The sequence below is a fragment of the Rhinatrema bivittatum genome, chromosome 4, assembly GCF_901001135.1.
Source record: "Rhinatrema bivittatum chromosome 4, aRhiBiv1.1, whole genome shotgun sequence".
Lineage (NCBI taxonomy): Eukaryota > Metazoa > Chordata > Amphibia > Gymnophiona > Rhinatrematidae > Rhinatrema > Rhinatrema bivittatum.
This window is the reverse complement of record NC_042618.1, coordinates 287,820,783-287,840,190: the sequence shown is the minus strand read 5'-3', so window position 1 is coordinate 287,840,190 and position 19,408 is coordinate 287,820,783. Positions and strand designations below refer to the sequence as shown.

At 46.6% G+C, this 19,408-nt stretch overlaps 1 protein-coding gene across 1 annotated transcript in view; it reads left to right on the top strand.

Moving 5' to 3' along the window:
• INTS13 (integrator complex subunit 13) overlaps nucleotides 1–15,089 on the top strand; it is a 560,030-nt gene extending 544,941 nt beyond the window's left edge. The window contains exon 17 of the mRNA XM_029600167.1: nucleotides 14,958–15,089. The gene's annotated coding sequence lies outside the window, so the exon portion shown is untranslated. The remainder of the gene's footprint in view (nucleotides 1–14,957) is intronic.
• The last annotated feature ends 4,319 nt before the right edge of the window (nucleotides 15,090–19,408 follow it).

Below are 19,408 nucleotides of genomic sequence, written 5' to 3'. Positions count from 1 at the left end.
GTCCCAGGAGGGATGGCAAGACCATCGCCAAGCACCCAGATGTTTCTCGCTTCCTGCAGAGAGTCAAGCATATTCGTCCGCCACTAAAGTGGCCTGTGCCCTTATGGAACCTCAATCTTGTTTTGGATTTCCTCGCAGGATCCACCCTCAGTCCCCTTCGGGGACTATCTCTCCGTTCTCTAACCTTGAAGATGGTGTTCCTACTGGCGGTATGTTCGGCACGCCGCATCTCTGAGCTACAAGCACTGTCCTGCCCATGATCCCTTTCTCAGAATCACTCCTGAGGCTATCCATCTTCGTACGGTTCCCTCCTTTCTACCTAAAGTGGTTTCACAGTTTCCTCTTAACCAAACCATATCCTTGCCTACCACGGCGGGTTTGAAGAAATCTGAAGAAGGGCGTTTATTACGCCATCTCGACATTGGCAGATTGCTGCCCAGATATCTGGAAGTGACACAAGAACTACGAAAGACGGACCATCTGTTCGTCCTGCACAGCGGGAGGAAGCAAGGTGAAGCGGCCTCACGGCCCACCATCGCCCGCTGGATTAAAGAAGTTATCAGAGCAGCTTACGTGGAGGCCGGGAAGTCTCCGCCTCTACAAGTCAAGGCTCATTCTACCAGAGCACAAGCGGCATCCTGGGCAGAATCCAGGATGCTGTCGCCTGCAGAAATCTGTAAAGCAGCGACGTGGTCCTCCCTCCATACCTTCTCCAGGTTTTACCGTCTGGATGTCCAGGCCAGGGAGGACTCAGCATTTGCAAGGGCGGTCCTACATGGGCCTCAGGCAGCCTCCCGCCCAGGCTGGGAGTAAAGCTTTTGTACATCCCACTTGTTCTGAGTCCATCTGGCTACACGACAGGAAATGTTGAGATTACTTACCTGATAATCTCGTTTTCCTTAGTGTAGACAGATGGACTCAGCATCCCGCCCAGCTGCCTGTGTACATGGGTTTCCCCGATTCAAGGTAAGTCATGGCATTTGTTTACATAAGAGCGTACACTCTACCAGGTGTCAACGCCTTCCGGTTGTGAATGCTGGCGGTCTCCAGCCACTGTCTATCGGTCAGGGGAATCCTGTTTCACTTTTCACTGAGCGTCAGTACACATATCCATAACAGCTTTTGCAAGGAAGATTACTAGGTTGCTGCGCTTCCTGTGGGGATATATATACCCCGTGGTGACGTCAGATCCGTCTCCAACTGCTAGCACGCGGATACTATCCCACTTGTTCTGAGTCCATCTGTCTACACTAAGGAAAACGAGATTATCAGGTAAGTAATCTCAACATTACCTGTTCATACCTCTGACCATGCATATAAAACTGCCCCCCAAAACCTAGGCCACCACCACCAAAACCTCACCCCAAGTTACTAGTTGCCCCTCTTACAGTGGTATTAATAGGTTCCTTATATGAGAGCCTTATAAGGAGTCGCTCTCTCTTACCAGCCTGTCTGGGCACTTCTCAGCTTGCGATGTGAAAATATCGTGGGTGCGATAAATTTAACATGTGTCGCACTAAAATACTTATGCAATGCTGTAAAATTGCGCTCGTTGCAGTATCTTGAAAATTACCCTAACCATGCCCCCTTTTTTTTTTTATCGCGGGCACTTATATTTATAGCAAAATGATAAATCTAGGTCATAATTTGCTGTCTTCCTCCAATCTCTCTCACAAGCTTATGTCCTTCTTCATAATGCTTATAATCCCAGGACAAGCAGGATGCTAGTCCTCACATATGGGTGACATCACTGATGGAGCCCTAGCACGGGAAAAACTTCTGTCAAAGTTTCTAGAAACTTTTGACTGGCAGCCTGAGGCTACTGAGTATGCCCGGCATGCCATGATATTCTCTGCCACAGGGGTCTCACTTCAGTCTTCGTTTTTCCGTGCTGCTTCCCACATCGCGGACATAGGAGCCCTGTGAGTTCACTCACATTTTTGACTGAAAAGTCAGTGATATTCTCATTTTTCTCTTTCCCATTCGGGTCTCATTTTCATTGTCACCGGACGGTGACAAAAAGAGTCATTTTGACTTTACAATTGTCACAATTTCTCTCAGCTTTCATCGACGGTCGTCGATGCAAACATGGCCTCCGGCTTCAAAAAATGCCAAGCCTGCAACCGCACCATGTCCATAACAGATCCTCATCTGGAATGTGTTCGGTGCCTTGGACAACATCATGAAATCTCTTCTTGCCAAAAATGTCAAGAAATGACTCTGAAAGGAAGGAAGCTCAGAGAAGAAAAAATGGTTCAACTTTTTCAAATTCAATCTGTTCCTTCTCCTTCAACTTCCACACAACCTTCACCGGTGGGAGTTACGAAGAAGATTCTTATCAAAAAACGACGTCCGGAGGGTTCCGGCGATGCCTTCTCACCAGCCCCCTCCACTTCATCGACTAGGTCAGTAGCTGAATCCAAACCCAAGCATAAGCATCGACGGCATCGATCCGCGGTTCCCCTGTCTCTTCCTCCGCCAGAGGAACCGTTACCAAAACGACAGAAATCGGCCATTGTACCATCAACGTCCGCCTCCTCGATTCCATCATCGACACAGTCGACGTCTATTCCATCATCGACACCGATCCCGGATTTGACTGCACTCATTAGGCAGATTGTCACCGATGCCTTGAAAGAACAAATTCTGGCACAACTGCCGATGCCGACACCTATGTCGATGCCGGCCACAGTGCCGATGCTGGAGGTTTCATCGATACCGGCTTCACAGCCGATGCCGGCGTTCACGCCGATGCCAGCAATTCCGCTGATGTCCACACCGATATCGGTGACTGCATCGATGACGGAGCCAGCGCAAGCGTTGATGTCATCGGAACCATCGGTGCCTACACCTCCTTCGATGTTACCGGTTCCATCAGGACCAATATCATCGATGCCTTCCATCGACGATTCCTATCACCATGTTCTCTTTTCTTACATCGACCATGGCATCTACTACACAGTTGATGTCTCTTTATACAATGGCACCGTCAATACCTCCTCTCCATGAACCATCCACATCGATGCACAAGTCATCGGGGAAATTCAAACATTCCATCATAAAAACTCCAAGTGCAGTCCCTGAAACTTCTACTACTGAAGCAGCACTGCATAGCCTCCTCTTTAAGAGGTACCATGAGCTGTTGGCTTCCTTACCCTCAAATCCGGTTCAGGAGGAGGATGAAGAAAAGGGACCTTCTGGTGTATTACCACCTCAAAAAACTACAGCCGCTCCATACCAAACTCCATCTTATGACACTTTGTCTGACACTGCATCTGAAGCCTCATCAGAGGACTTCCTGTCAGACCCTTCGCCACCTCAGTCCAGAAAGCAGTCACCTTCAGAAGACCTCTCTTTTTCATCATTTATACAAGAGATGGCAGATTCCATACCATTTCAGTTACAAGCTGAAAAGGATGAGAGACACAAACCCTGGAAATATTACAGTTTGTAGATCCCCCTAAGCACAGCCTGGCTATTCCCATCCATTCGTATCTGGGAGCATCCCTGTACAATTCTTGCAATAAACAAAAGGGTAGAATCTACATATCTCGTACAACCTGCACCAGGATATCAAAAGACTCAACTCCCTCACAATTCAGTTGTAGTTGAATCTGCACAAAAGAGGTCTCGGAGAACAAGGACCCATGCATCTATTCCTTCAGCAAAGGATAATAGGTTCTTGGATCAGATGGGGTGAAAAATATATCAAGGAGCAATGCTGAACTCTAAAATTGCAGCATATCACCTCTACATGACCCAAAACCAGAGGAATCTCTGGAAACAAATTGAGGACTTGGTTCCATCCCTGCCTGCACAACACCAGGAGGCAGCACAAACCATCATTCAAAAGGGATTAGAAACAGGAAAACACGAGGTCAGAGCCGCCTACAATGCCTTCGAGAATAGCTGCATCAGGCATTAGTGCCAGAAGATGGGCCTGGCTCAAGGTCTCTGATCTGTGACCAGAGGTCCAAGAGATGCTTGTTGACCTACCCTGCTTGGGAGATAATTTGTTTGGTACCAAGGTACAAGACGCTGTTGCTCAGTTACGAGAGCACTCTGAAACCTTGAAGCAACTATCAGCTCTCCCTCATGACTCTGCAACACATACCAGCCGCAGACCTCCACGTAGGGAGATAAAACGTCCATTCTACAGGCCACGGAGGTACTATCCTCCTACATCCAGACCACGGCCTCCTATGTCTCAACAAAGACCTCAGCAAAGGCAACAAAGAACAACTAGGCCCCAACCAGCTCCTCAAACAGGACCTGCCTCTGGATTTTGAAATTTCATCCAGGGATCAAAGCCTATACTCCAATCCCCAATCCACCATACCAGTAGGAGGAAGACTGTCCATCTTTTACAACAATTGGACCTCAATAACCTCCAATCAATGGGTCCTTTCAATAATAGATCAGGGATATCACCTAAATTTAACATCACTGCATCAAGATCTTCCACCATGTTCTTCTCATTTCAGCGAAAATCACATACAGCAGTTACAAACAGAATTATCCACCCTTCTGAAAGCCAGAGCTGTGGAACTAGTACCCCGGCTTCAGCAGGGCAGAGGATTCTATTCCCGGTATTTCCTCATTCCAAAGAAAACCGGAGGCCTACGTCCCATCCTAGATCTCAGAAAGCTCAACAAATTTAAAAAAAAAAGAAAAGTTCAGGATGGTCTCTCTAGGAACCATGCTTCCACTTCTTCAAAAAGGAGATTGGCTTTGTTCTCTGGATCTTCAAGATGCTTATGCTCACATCCCAATATTCCCTCCTCATCGCAAGTACCTGCGCTTCACAGTAGGCCATCAGCATTTCCAATACAGAGTGCTGCCATTCGGCCTTGCCTCTGCTCCCAGAATTTTCACCAAATGTTTGGCAGTCATTGCAGGATACTTGCACAAACAAGGGGTTCACGTTTTCCCTTATCTAGACGACTGGCTCATCAGAAGTCAATCTCAACAAGGAGCTCTAACTTCTCTAAATCACACAATTACTGTTCTGCAACAAATGGGATTCCTAATAAATTATCAAAAATCCCATCTTGTTCCTTCTCATCTACTCCAGTTCATAGGAGCAGAATTGGACACCACTCTGGCCAAGGCTTTCCTACCCGAAGATCGAGCACAAACTCTATCTCTGTGGGCCAACTCAATTTGCTCAAAGCCACAAGCCACTGCTCATCAATTTCTAACTCTGCTTGGCCACATGGCCTCTACAGTTCATGTTACCCCCATGGCAAGACTAGCCATGAGAATAACTCAATGGACATTGCGATCACAATGGATCCAAGCCATTCAGCCACTTCATTCTCCAATTCAAGTAACCCACCAGTTACGCTGTTCTCTCCTATGGTGAACAAGGACAATTTGTGAAAGGGTCTACCCTTTCAACGACCAGTCCCACAAATAACGTTAACTACAGATGCATCCACCTTGGGTTGGGGAGCTCATACAGGCAATCTCCACATCCAGGGAACTTGGACAAAACTCGAAGCAAGTTTTCAAATCAACTTTCTGGAACTTCGAGCTATACGTTATGCGCTGCATGCGTTCAAGGACTGCCTTTCACACAAGACTGTTCTAATCCAAACGGACAATACAGTAGCCATGTGGTACATCAACAAACAGGGAGGTACGGGTTCGTATCTCCTTTGTCAAGAAGCTGCACAGATTTGGGGCTGGGCCCTAAGCCACTCAATGTTTCTCCAGGCCACTTATCTGGCAGGCATTCACAATGTAGTGGCGGACAGACTCAGTTGTCAATTCCAACCACACGAGTGGTCCCTGAACCCCTCAGTAGCGTCCAGGATATTTCAACAGTGGGGACAACCAACAGTAGACCTCTTTGCGTCACATCTGAATCACAAAGTGGACATTTCCTGTCGTGTAGCCAGATGGACTCAGAACAAATGGGTATAGTATGCTCGTGCTAGCAGTTGGAGACGGATCTGACGTCAGCACGGGTATATATACCCCCACAGGAAGTGTAGCAACTTAGTAATTTCCGTCTCCAAAGCAGTTTGGAGAGCCTGCATGCTCGCTGAGCGTGTTTCCAAATCTACTTTCTTTCTTCTTACTAAACTTCTACAGCACCTTCGAGCCCCGCACTCCTGCGGTGATACCCAATGGTCCCTCCCCCAGTTGAGTTTCCCGGGGTGATTTCCGTGATCCCCCGGAAGTCTAAGTCCTCGGTCCGGTGGCCGAATCGCAGCAGGGACGTAGCCCCCGGGCGAGGCTCGGGCGGGGCGAATGAGGCGCCTCGGTCCCGGCGTGGATGAGGCAGCGGGTGCATTTCCTCAAAGCGCGGCGGTGAAGGTACTTGCCCTCTCCCCCCGCAGCCGGAGACCGCCCGGGTTCCAGCCGGGAAGCGTCAAGGATCAGGTAAGGCGTACATCTCTTACTCTTTGGTCTCCGAGGAAAGAGGATTGGCGGCGTGGGCCGTAGGCGGCATGCCGTGGAAGGGCGCCATTTTGTTGGCCTTACTCAGGTATTGAGCGCCCATGATAGGCGCATGTCTATGACTATGCCGTATATTGCTGAGAGCATATTGCATATTGTTCAGCATACATTGCTAAGCCGCATATTGCCGAGAGCATATTGCATATTATTTAGCGTACATTGCTAAGCCGCATATTGCCGTGAGCATATTGCATATTATTTAACGTATATTGCTAGCCGCTTATTGCTGCGAGCATATTGGATATCATTGAGCGTATACTGCTAGCCGCCTATTGCTGAGAGCTTAGTTGAGTGTATATTGCTAGCTGCCTATTGCTGAGAGCATATTGGATGTCATTTGAGCATATATTACTGCCGCATATTATTAAGCGCCTGTTGTATTAAGCGTATTTTCCTGCCGCTTATTATTGAACGCCTGTTATATTAAGCGTATATTGCTGCCGCTTATTATTGAGCGCCTGTTCTATTAAAGCGTATATTGCTGCTGCATATTATTCAGCACCTGTTGTATTAAGCGTATATTGCTGCCGCATATTATTGAGTGCCTGTTGTATTGAACGCTTGTTAGATTAAGCGTATATTGCGGCCGCATATTATTGAGCGCCTGTTATATTTAAGCGTATATTGCTGCCGCTTATTATTAAGCGCCTGTTATATTAAGTGTATATTGCTGCCGCTTCTCATTAAGCGCATATTTTCCAATGGAACAGAACACCTCAACGTCTTCAGCAGGGGCGCCTTCTGCCTCCGGCATTAAAGCCCTCGGCCTCTGCTCTGCATGCCAGCTTAGAGCCACGCACAGTGAAGAGCCCGACTCCCTATGTGCCCAGCGTGAGGAGGCCGTGGGACCCTCGGGCCAGGACCAGTCACAGCCACGATTCGCTGACAGTTCCCCAGGGGCTACCCCGGACTTAGTGGGCAGTCTCGACCAGCCTGGAATCCCGGGGGATCTCGTACCCTGGCGATTAGAGACCGCCTCCATTTCCTGGGTGGATCTCTTTAAGGGGATTCATGCCTTTGTACAGATGCAAACAGCTTCCCGTCCAGGCTCTGCTGTTCCTGCTGTTTCTGCTGTTCCGGCTGCGGCGGCGGCGGCTGCTGCTGCGGTTGCGGCTCCAGCGGATCCTGTTCCGGGACCCTCACGCCCTTATCGTGTGCCGGACCTCCCGCCTCCAGACAGTCCGGATCAGTCGGACCCGGATGTTTCACCGGACGAGTCCGAACTCCCGGACGAGGGGGAACTTCCCTCAGGGATTGAGCCATATAGAACCATGAGGCGGTTCTTCCCTAAAGAGGATCTCTCCGACCTGGTGTCTTAGTGCCTGGCGGAGTTGGATATTACAGGTCCCAGCGCTACGGTACCCTCCGCACGGATCCCCCTGCTGGAAGGTCTTCATCCTACAGCCCGCCATTTTCCATTCTTGCAAGCGGCACAACAACTGATAGATTTAGAATGGGCTGCACCAGCGGCCTCATTCAAAGGGGGTCGGGCACTGACAAGCATGTACCCCCTGGCACCGGCTATCCAGGAGCTGCTGGCGTGCCCTCAGGTGGACGCCTTGATTAGCGCTGTGGTCAAGCGCACTACCATTCTAGTTGAGGGGGGGGCGGCCCTCAAGGAGCCTCATGACCGGCGATTGAACGCCATTCTGAAACAGACTTTTGAGGTGGCAGCTCTATCTTTGCGGATTGCAACCTGCTGCACAGTGGTGACGCGTTCCTGTTTGTCACAGGTCAGGAACAATGCTCCAGCAGCAGACATGGAGTCAGCTCTCTCGTTCCTTACGGATGCGGCATCAGACCTAGTCCGGACAACAGCCAAGGGGATCTCATCCTCAGTAGCTGCCAGGAGGCAGCTCTGGATCCGGAAATGGTCAGCGGATGCTCCTTCGAAGACATGCCTCACCAGATTGCCCTTTAAGGGCTCTTTCCTGTTTGGTAGCGACCTTGATAGACTGGCCAGCACATGGGGTGCCTCTCCAGTACCTCGACTGCCGGAAGATCGGTTCAGAAGGAACCAGCGCGCCTTTCCAAGGCCCTCCAGGGGTAGAAGCTCTCAGCACTTCACTCCCTACAGGAGTCGCTACCAGGCGCCTCGTCCTCAGGCCCGGAATCAGTCCTTTCGGACCAAGCAGTGCAAGAGGGGAGCAGGCCTGGGCTCAGGTCCCGGCAGCGCCTCACAATGAGAATCCGCCGATTCATCTGGGGGACGGAGCCATAGGGGGCAGGTTAACCCTTTTCTACCCCAGATGGGTCGAGATTATGTCGGACCAGTGGGTCCTCGCCATCATCCGAGAGGGGTATTATCTGGACTTCCATCATCTCCCTCCGGACAAGTTTGTGGAATCTTCATGTCCCATACACAAGAAGGCAACATTGGAAGCTACCCTGGCGAGGCTCCTGTCCTTGAAAGCCATCATCCCAGTACCTGCATGGGAAGTGAATTCTGGACACTATTCCATTTATTTCTTAGTACCCAAGAAAGGGGGCACTTTTTGGCCCGTACTGGACCTCGTCAGTCAATCGATACTTAAGGGTCCCGAGGTTTCGCATGGAAACTCTGCGCTCCATCAAGACCGCAGTACAGCCAGGAGAATTCCTCACGGCCTTAGACTTGTCGGAAGCCTACCTGCATATCCCGATCCATCCGGATCATCAGCGCTACCTACGCTTCAAGGTTCTAGGACGCCACTTCCAATTCCGGGCTCTGCCCTTCGGGTTGGCCACGTCACCGCGGACCTTCACCAAGGTGGTCGTAGTGGTAGCAGCGGCACTCAGGCGGGAAGGAATCCTGGTCCATCCCTACCTAGACGACTGGCTGATCAGGGCGAAATCACGAGAGGAGAGCCATCGGACAACCGACAGAGTGATCGCCCTTCTGGAAAGCTTGGGCTGGGTAATCAACCTCAGCAAGAGTTGCCTACAGCCTTCCCAGTCGCTGGAATACCTGGGAGTACAGTTCGACACCCAGGCGGACACAGTCAGTCTCACTACCAAAAGAAGGTTAAAACTTCAGACGCGTATCCGGTACTTGATGGGAGCCAGTCGGCCCATAGCTTGGGATTATCTGCAGGTTCTCGGCCTCATGGCATCCACCCTAGAAGTGGTACCTTGGGCAAGGGCCCATATGAGACCGTTGCAACACTCCCTGCTCTCTCGCTGGAGCCCCCGCTTGCGGAACTATTCCACGCACCTTCCTTTGCCAGCCAGAGTACGGACCCAGTTACGGTGGTGGTTGCAGTCCAACCACATGAGCAGGGGGTCGAAGATGTCCTCACCTACGTGGACTCTGCTCACCACAGACGCCAGCCTGAGCGGCTGGGGAGCACACTGCGAAGAACTCACCGCACAAGGGCGGTGGAACAGAGAAGAGTCAGCGTGGAACATCAACCGTCTAGAGGCCCGGGCAGTCCTATTGGCATGCCTACGATTTGCTCACAGACTGAAGAACAGAGCAGTCAGAGTGATGTCCGACAACGCCACCACGGTGGCATACGTCAACCATCAGGGCGGAACCAGAAGCCAACAGGTATCTCTGGAGATAGCCCCGCTGATGGCTTGGGCAGAGGCGAATCTTCAGGACATCTCAGCCGTCCACATTGCCGGGAAGGACAACACCGCGGCGGACTTCCTCAGCAGAGAAAGCCTAGATCCGGGAGAGTGACAGCTGTCACCCACAGCCTTCCAGATGATTGTGGATCACTGGGGGATTCCGGACATGGACTTACTAGCGGACAAGTCCAATGCTCAGGTACCCAGATACTTCAGCCGCAAACGCAACCCGTTCTCACACAGAATCGATGCCCTGGTTCAGTCATGGCCTCCAGGGACTCTGCTATACGCATTTCCTCCGTGGCCTCTGCTGGGCGCCATCATCCACAAGATTCAGAGACACCGGGGCCTAGTTTTTCTAGTGGCACCAGACTGGCCAAGAAGACCCTGGTACACGGACATGAGAAGACTACTGGCAGGGGAGCACCTTCCCCTGCCTCCTCGCCGGGACCTTCTTCGTCAAGGGCCCATCCTCCGCGAGGATCCGGCTCAATTCTCTCTTACGGTCTGGCCATTGAGAGGGCTAGACTGAAGAAAAGAGGTTACTCGGAGCCCGTGATAGATACACTCCTCCAAGCCCGCAAGTTTTCCACTTCCCTCACCTACGTAAGGATCTGGAGAATATTTGAAGCATGGTGCGACACTCATGGCACCAATCCACATGCGACCACAATCCCTATTGTTCTGGATTTCCTGCAAGATGGGCTTCAGAAGGGTCTCTCCCACAGCTCCATCAAAGTTCAGGTGGCTGCACTGTCTTGCTATGGTCCCAGGAGGGATGGCAAGACCATTGCCACGCATCCAGATGTGTCTCGCTTCCTGAAAGGAGTTAAGCACATTCGTCCGCCACTTAAGTGGCCAGTGCCTTTGTGGAACCTCAGCCTTGTTTTGGATTTCCTCGCAGGATCCACCTTCAGACCCCTTCGGGGCCTGTCTCTCCGTTCTCTAACCTTGAAGATGGTGTTCTTATTGGCGGTGTGTTCAGCACGCCTCGTCTCAGAGCTACAAGCACTGTCCTGCCGTGATCCCTTTCTGAGAATCACTCCAGAGGCTATCCATCTTTCTACCTAAAGTGGTCTCACAATTTCACCTTAACCAAACTATATCCTTGCCTACCACGGCGGGTTTGAAGAAATCTGAAGAAGGGCGTTTGCTACGCCATCTCGACATAGGCAGAATGCTGCCCAGATATCTGGAAATGACACAAGAAGTACGAAAGACGGACCATCTGTTCGTCCTGCACAGCGGGAAAAGACAAGGGGAAGCGGCCTCTCGGCCCACCATCGCCCGCTGGATTAAAGAAGTTATCAGAGCAGCTTACGTGGAGGCCGGGAAGTCTCCGCCTCTACAAGTCAAGGCTCATTCTACGAGAGCACAAGCGGCATCTTGGGCAGAATCCAGGATGCTGTCGCCTGTAGAAATCTGTAAAGCGGCGACGTGGTCCTCCCTCCATACCTTCTCCAGGTTCTACCGTCTGGATGTCCAGGCCAGGGAGGACACAGCATTTGTGAGGGCGGTCCTACATGGTTCTCAGGCAGCCTCCCGCCCAGGCTGGGAGTAAAGCTTTTGTACATCCCATTTGTTCTGAGTCCATCTGGCTATACGACAGGAAATGTTGAGATTACTTACCTGATAATCTCCTTTTCCTTAGTGTAGACAGATGGACTCAGCATCCCGCCCAGCTGCCTGTGTATATGGGTTTCACCGATTCAAGGTAAGCCAAGTCATCTGTTTCCAAAAGAGCGTACACTCTACCAGGTGTCGACGCCTTCCGGTTGGGAATGCTGGCGGTCTCCAGCTACTATCAATCGGTCAGGGGAATCCTGTTTCACTATTTCACTGAGCATCAGTACACACATCCATAACAGCTTTTGCAAGGAAGATTACGAAGTTGCTACGCTTCCTGTGGGGGTATATATACCCGTGCTGACGTCAGATCCGTCTCCAACTGCTAGCACGAGCATACTATACCCATTTGTTCTGAGTCCATCTGTCTACACTAAGGAAAAGGAGATTATCAGGTAAGTAATTGCCTTTTGCTCGCCCTTGGAACTCCGGCCTACTATACGCGTATCCTCCAATACCGCTCATAACCAAAACTCTTGTGAAGCTACAACAAGACAAGGGGTCTATGATACTCATAGCCCCATATTGGCCTCGACAAGTATGGTTTCCCACACTGCTAGACCTCTCGATCAGAGATCCCATTCGCCTGGGTGTAGCTCCCACTCTCATATCTCAGGATCAGGGTCGGTTGCGCCATCCCAACCTTCAATCCCTATCTCTGACAGCATGGATGTTGAAAGCTTGATCTTACACCACTCAATCTTTCATCCAATATATCTCAAGTGCTTATAGCTTCACGTAAACCTTCCACACGAAAGAATTATTCTTCTAAATGGAAGAGATTCACTTTGTGGTGCAGGCAAAAAAGTATTAATCCTTTCACCTGCCCCACCACTTCTCTACTAGATTACCTGTACCATCTTTCAGACTCTGGTCTACAGACTTCATCTGTAAGAGTCCATTTAAGTGCAATCTCAGCTTATCATAACAAGATGGGAGATGCACCTATATCTACACAACCTCTTGTCAGTAGGTTTATGAGAGGTTTAACTCAACTGAAACCACCAATTCGACCCCCAGTCACAGAATGGGATTTGAATTTGGTCTTAACAAAACTCATGGGTTCCCCTTTTGAACCCATAGATTCCTGTGATCTTAAATTTCTCACATGGAAGACTATCTTCCTCATCGCCATTACCTCAGCTAGAAGGGTGAGTGAGCTACAAGCACTTGTCACATACGAACCTTACACGAAGTTCCTACATGACAGAGTGGTACTCCGTACACATCCAAAATTCCTCCCTAAGGTAGTTACGGAATTCCACTTGAACGAATCCATAGTTTTACCCACATTCTTCCACATTCTTCCCAAGGCCTCAATCTCACCAAGGAGAACGCGCTTTGCATACATTGGACCGTAAACGTGCATTATCCTTCTACTTAAACCGCACGGCTATCCACAGAAAATCCAACCAAATTTTTGTTTCTTATGATCCAAACAAACCAGGTAAAGCAGTGGGTAAACATACTCTATCCAACTGGTTAGCAGATTGTATACAGTTTTGCTATGAAAAAGCGGGCCTTCCTCCTCAAGGGCGAGTAAAGGCACATTCAGTAAGAGCAATGTCAACCTCAGTAGCACACTGTCGTTAAGTGCCAATCCTCGACATATGCAAAGCAGCAACTTGGAGTTCTCTTCACACCTTTGCAGCTCATTACTGTTTGGACAAACAAGGACGACAAGATTCGACATATGGACAATCTGTCTTAAAGAACTTGTTTCCAGTTTAAACCCAACTCCTTCTACAACCAACCTGCTGTGATCTTCGGCCGTCTCATTTCCAACAACAACACTCTGAAGTTACCTCAATTCGAAATGATTCAGCCTCTAGCTTGCTAATCACTCATATGCGAGGACTAGCATCCTGCTTGTCCTGGGATAAAGCAAAATTACTTACCTTGTAATAGGTGTTATCCCAGGACAGCAGGATGTAGTCCTCACAGAACCCACCCGCGGAGTTGGGCCTCATTTTTTATATTTAATTTTTGCTAAAGCTTATTGCTACATACCAGACTGAAGTGAGAACCCTGTGGCAGAGAATATCATGGCATGCCGGGCATGCTCAGTAGCCTCAGGCTGCCAGTCAAAAGTTTCTAGAAACTTTGACAGAAGTTTTTCCCGCGCTAGGGCTCCATCAGTGACGTCACCCATATATGAGGACTACATCCTGCTGTCCTGGGATAACACCTATTACAAGGTAAGCAATTTTGCTATTCCTTGTAAATCAATTTAATGAAGCAACGGATTGCTAGTTAGTTCTTAGCAGTGTAATTTGTTCTATGGTATCAGATAATGCAGAAAACCAAGTGTCTGTTGCTAAATCTGCTGATTTATTTTCCACTCTTGAACCCAAAGCATTTTCTGGTGTCATTTTACATTTTGGGTAAAATTTCTATGCTGTTTTATTGCAATGTTTAATCTGCAGTATACAGTGTAAGGTAAATCTAATTAGATAGTTATTGGAGCAAGTCACCAGATAAACTCAAGATCCTTTATAGTGATGTCGCTATTTAAACCCACATAAAGTCAAGGGTCTGGCCAGAAAACGTCAGTCTAAAGCCTAGAGAAAACTTGAAAGATAAGGAATCATCTCCTGGATTCAAATCTCTTATGTCCCTAAATCTCTTATGTCTCTTATGAGCTTCTGTAAATTATTTCCACCAAGTCTCATAGAGAACAACTAGTGTTCGATGGGGCATAGCAGACAAAACTGAAAACAGATGTCTGGATGTTAAATTCAGGCAATCAGAATTACTTGGATGATGAAGCACCTGTTGAGTAAATAAGAGTTCTTCCCAGTAGATAGCCAAAACTCCTTCCCACTTTGTCTAGGCTACTGTGCTATAACAAAACCAAGAGAGCAAATCTGAGACTATATCATAATCCCTCAGCCAAGATTCAGTGATTTAAAAAATAGATCTCATTTTTCATCTGTTAACATTAAAATCAAGTTTGCAAATAATGAGAACTCAAGTGCTAGAGGATGGAACTACTGTTATGTGCTTTTTCTGGATTTCTAGAGTAATACATTTTATAGTCTTTTATAGACTTTACATTATTTAATGTAACATTAGTAAATGTGATTCTGGCACTTTTTTTCCTCTTGTACCTGATTTTGTTTGATGGTTTGACATGTGTATGTTTTATTTTTATTGAAAATAAAAAAGAATGCATTCAGAATTGTATTCTTTATTTTAAACCATGCCAATTCACTGGAATGTCTCAGAATCTTTTATGTATTCCTGTATTCAGAATAGTGACAGAATTAACAAACCAAGTCTTCCTTTTTATCTTGAAATCTTTACACCAGGACCCATGTCCTTACTTTCCTTGTGGAGCGCTCGAATTAATACTGCCAACTCAAGAAAGCACCAAGAATTTGTTGGACGTCTGAATTCTGTCAACAATAAAGCTGACTTATACCAACATCTTAAGGAAGAAAATGGGTTTGTATTGCCAAATTTACAAGCTTTGGTATTTTTATCAGTAATCTTTTTTGTGCAACTTGTAAAAACATTTGTGTCGTGAGAAGTACATAACCTGCAATCTAAATTTGTAAGCAAAATTGTTACATCTCCATGCCCAGCAGCACATCCACTAATAATTACTTCTATAATACTTGCTGTTTTTAAATATTAAGAGGTCAATATTCAGTGGACTGGCTAGGAGAAAAGTTAACTATTTTTGTATTTATTAAAACTATTATATTCCACAACTTCCAAAACATTTAGGCGAGTGTGGCTCATAAGCACTCATAAAATCAACATGCATAACAATTTAAAACAAACAACAACATATAACAGACATTTCACAGATATTCAGTGGAACACTTACCTGGTCAAGTTCAGCTGAACAGAGCTATTTAAGTTAACCTGGTAACTTTAGGATAGCTATTTCTATGATCAGATTTACCTGGCTAGCTTTAGCCAGGTAGTGCTGAATAGCAGTGCTAGTTCACTAAAATTAAACCATGTCCCAGTGCCAGCTTTTTACCAGGTTAAAGTTTAACTAAGATAATGACTTACCCAGTTAAACTTTAACCACTCAGCAGGGCGGGAAATTGAAATCTTGGGTTTTGATGGCAAACTCAAAAACCTTGCAGTGGAATTTAAAATCCCTGGTGCACGCCAATACCGGGAGATACGTGCATGGCCTGGCCACGTGCACGCCGAGCACATTTTCAGAATGTCCTGGCCATGCGCATATCTCCTGGTATGCACGGAAGAGCCAGACTTTTAAAAAGGGACGGGCCAGGGGTGGGGGCCAGCTGGGACAGCGCCATTAGGCGCTGACCCAGTGACGCACGCACTGGCAGCCGGCCATCACGTGGAACTTACTACTGCTCCTGGGAGCAACTAAATTTTAAAACATAAAAAATTCGGGTAGATAGGTGGAGTTTAGGGTCGGAGAGGAGAAGAGAGAGGAAAAGTAGGGGGTTACGGAAGTTCCCTCCCAGTCCACTCCTTTATTGGCAGGAACTGGGGATGGCTCGATTGTGTCGCCGCGCATTTACTTCTACAACTTCTACAACTTCTACAACTGCTGGCAAACATTGGTTTAACAGGTGCCACACTAAACTGGTTCAAAACATTTCTAGAAAATAGAGGATATAGAGTCAAAGTTCACAATAAAGAATCCCAATACCACCATTCCAATAGAGGGGTGCCGCAGGGTTCATCACTTTCACCCACGTTATTCAATGTCTACCTCCTACCACTATGTCAACTTCTCACAAAATTAAGCCTGAAACACTTCCTATTCGCAGACGACGTACAGATCGTGATCCCCATAGAAGAATCAATATCAAAAACAATGGAATTCTGGGACAGTTGCTTATTAGAAATTAAACTTCTCCTTAACAGTCTAAACCTTGTACTTAATGCTTCTAAAACAGAATTCCTGATCATATCACCGGAAAACAATAACACACTCCCAAAACCACCCACACTCCTTCAAACAGCCCACGTAAGAGATTTAGGAGCCATACTGGACAATCGACTCAACCTCAAACCATTCATTAACCAAACCACCAGGGACTGCTTCTACAAATTACATATTCTGAAAAGAATTAAACCACTTTTCCATGCCCAGGACTTTAGAACAATACTGCAAGCAATAATCTTTTCCAAATTAGATTATTGCAACTCATTACTACTAGGCCTCCCAGCTTCTTACACCAAACCTCTACAAATGGTTCAGAACTCTGCAGCCAGAGTCCTTACAAACTCCAGGAAAATGGACCACATTTCACCTATCCTCAAAAACCTCCATTGGCTACCGATCCACTACAGAATCATGTACAAAACCATCAACATCATATACAAAACTATTAACCAACACACGCACCTCGACCTACAAATACCGCTTAAAAAACACACTTCCGCCAGGCCCATCAGTGAATACTACAAAGAGTCACTCCAAATTCCAAAGGCCAAAACCTACCAACATAAATCATTGAGTCTCAGAGCCTTCTCTTCAGCAGGTCCAACTCTCTGGAATTCTATCCCACCAGATTTGAGACAGGAGCCATGCTCTCTAACATTTAGGAAAAGACTAAAAACTTGGCTTTTCAGAAAAGCATTTCCAAGCTTTGAATAAAACCTCCACTCAATAGCACAAACCATTATCCAATAACTGGACCTAAATACGAATTAACCAACTTTAAATTGACACTCATCAATACCTGCGGTGCTTTTATCATACCATTGTCGTATTTATGCATTTGATTATTTATGTACCACTTCATAGTGATGTACTGCCTCAGTTACTCATATATTTTATTTACTCACTCTGCTACTCTATTACATTAATAGGCTGAAATGTATTTATACATTTGATTATTTAAGTACCGTTTCATAGTGATGTACTGCCTCAGTTACTCACATATTTTATTTACTCACTCTGCTACTCTATTACATTAATAGGCTGAAATGTAAATATTGCTCGGTTCTATCTCTCCCCTCTTCCAGCTCCAAGTTAATTTCCCTATTTTATTGTAACTTTCTCACATCCTCTATCTGATCCACTATATCTAAAGTTCAAGGTTCTTATTGAGAACATTGTTTACGTTTATTGAGAACATTGTTTACGTTACGTTATGCTTTACACACTCTGTTAATTGTAAACCGGGTTGATGTGATGCATGTCATGAAACTCGGTATAACAAAAACAATAAATAAATAAATAAATAAATAAATAAAATTTATTAAAAAATCCCCCTCCTTGCTCATGGGTATCGGATTTTATAACATGCACATAGCAACGCGCACATGATAAAGTTGGCACATCCATGTGCGTGCGCCAGGAACCACGCGTCCTGGATGCCCGTGCGGCCCTTTTAAAATTTACCCCTGTCTTGCACAATTAGAAACTCTGCTGCTGACTTTCATATTTATAATTAGATGCCTTTATATGTTCTTGTTCCTATAGATTACCTGTTTTGTTTTATTTCTTGTATTTTTGTAAGCATTTTGAATTAAAGGTGTTCCCTTTTTTTAAGTCAATCAATCCTCTGTTTTAAAATGACTTCAGAATCCACTTTTCATTTATCCATGCTATGTTCACATTTTTACATGAATCACTGAAGCTAACGAAGCAGTGTGACATGACGATAGCCAAAGCCAGAAGAATGCTTGGCTGCATAGAGAGAGGAATATCTAGTAAGAAAAGGGAAGTGATAATTCCCTTGTACAGGTCCTTGGTGAGGCCTCACCTAGAGTTCTGGAGACCATATCTCAAAGGAGACAGAGACAGGATGGAGGCGGTCCAGAGAAAGGCAACCAAAATGGTGGCTGGTCTTATGAGAAGAGGTTGAAGAACCTGAATATGTATACCCTGGAGGAGAGGAGGAGCAGGGGTGATATGATACAGTCCTTCAGATACTTGAAAGGTTTTAATGATCCATGGTCGTCATCAAACCTTTCTATTGGAAACAATTTAGGAGAACTAGGCGTCACGATTTGAAACTCCAGGGAGGAAGACTTAGAACCAATGTCAGGAAATATTTCTTCACTGAGAGGGTGGTGGATGCCTGGAATGCCCTTCCGGAGGAAGTGATGAAGACCAAAGCTGTGAAGGATTTCAAAGGGGCATGCAATAAACACTGTGGCTCTCTAAATGCTAGAGGATGGGAATAAATTTATTTATTTATTTTATTTATTTAAATTCTTTTAATATACCGATGCTCAAAAACCAGGTCTTATCGTACTTGTTTACAATAAACTAGGGGGAACCAGTTAAATTTAAAAAAAGGTTGGGGGTAACCTCTACGAAGCGGCAGATACTACCTTGGGAAGCTTTCTGGGCAGACTAGATGGACCATTTTGGTCTTTTTCTGCCATCATTACTATGTTACAGTTTGGCCTTTTCATGAGTATCATTACAAAAGGCCCCAGTTTACTCTTGATTTGTAATGGCGGGTATGACAAAGTAAGAAGTGCATCTAAGATTTTAAAGAAGAATATCTCCCAAAGAATGAAATTTAAAACTATACAAAACATGGGTACAATTGTTTACGTTATCAAATGAATTATCTAAAATTTGTGTTAGCACTTTTTCTTTAATTCAAAATTAAACAAGTAGGGGAAAGCATGCAGAAGTGTGGCTTTGAGAATGCTTTCCAACATAGATTTGTAGAAAGGATGTATGGTAGTGGAGGGATGGGGCAGGTTGCGTTTGGGGGGAAACGGTGTTTATGGGATGTATGTCTTTGGAGTCTGTGGGGTTATGTGTGAGAGGATGGATGGAGGTGTTGTGGAGTGT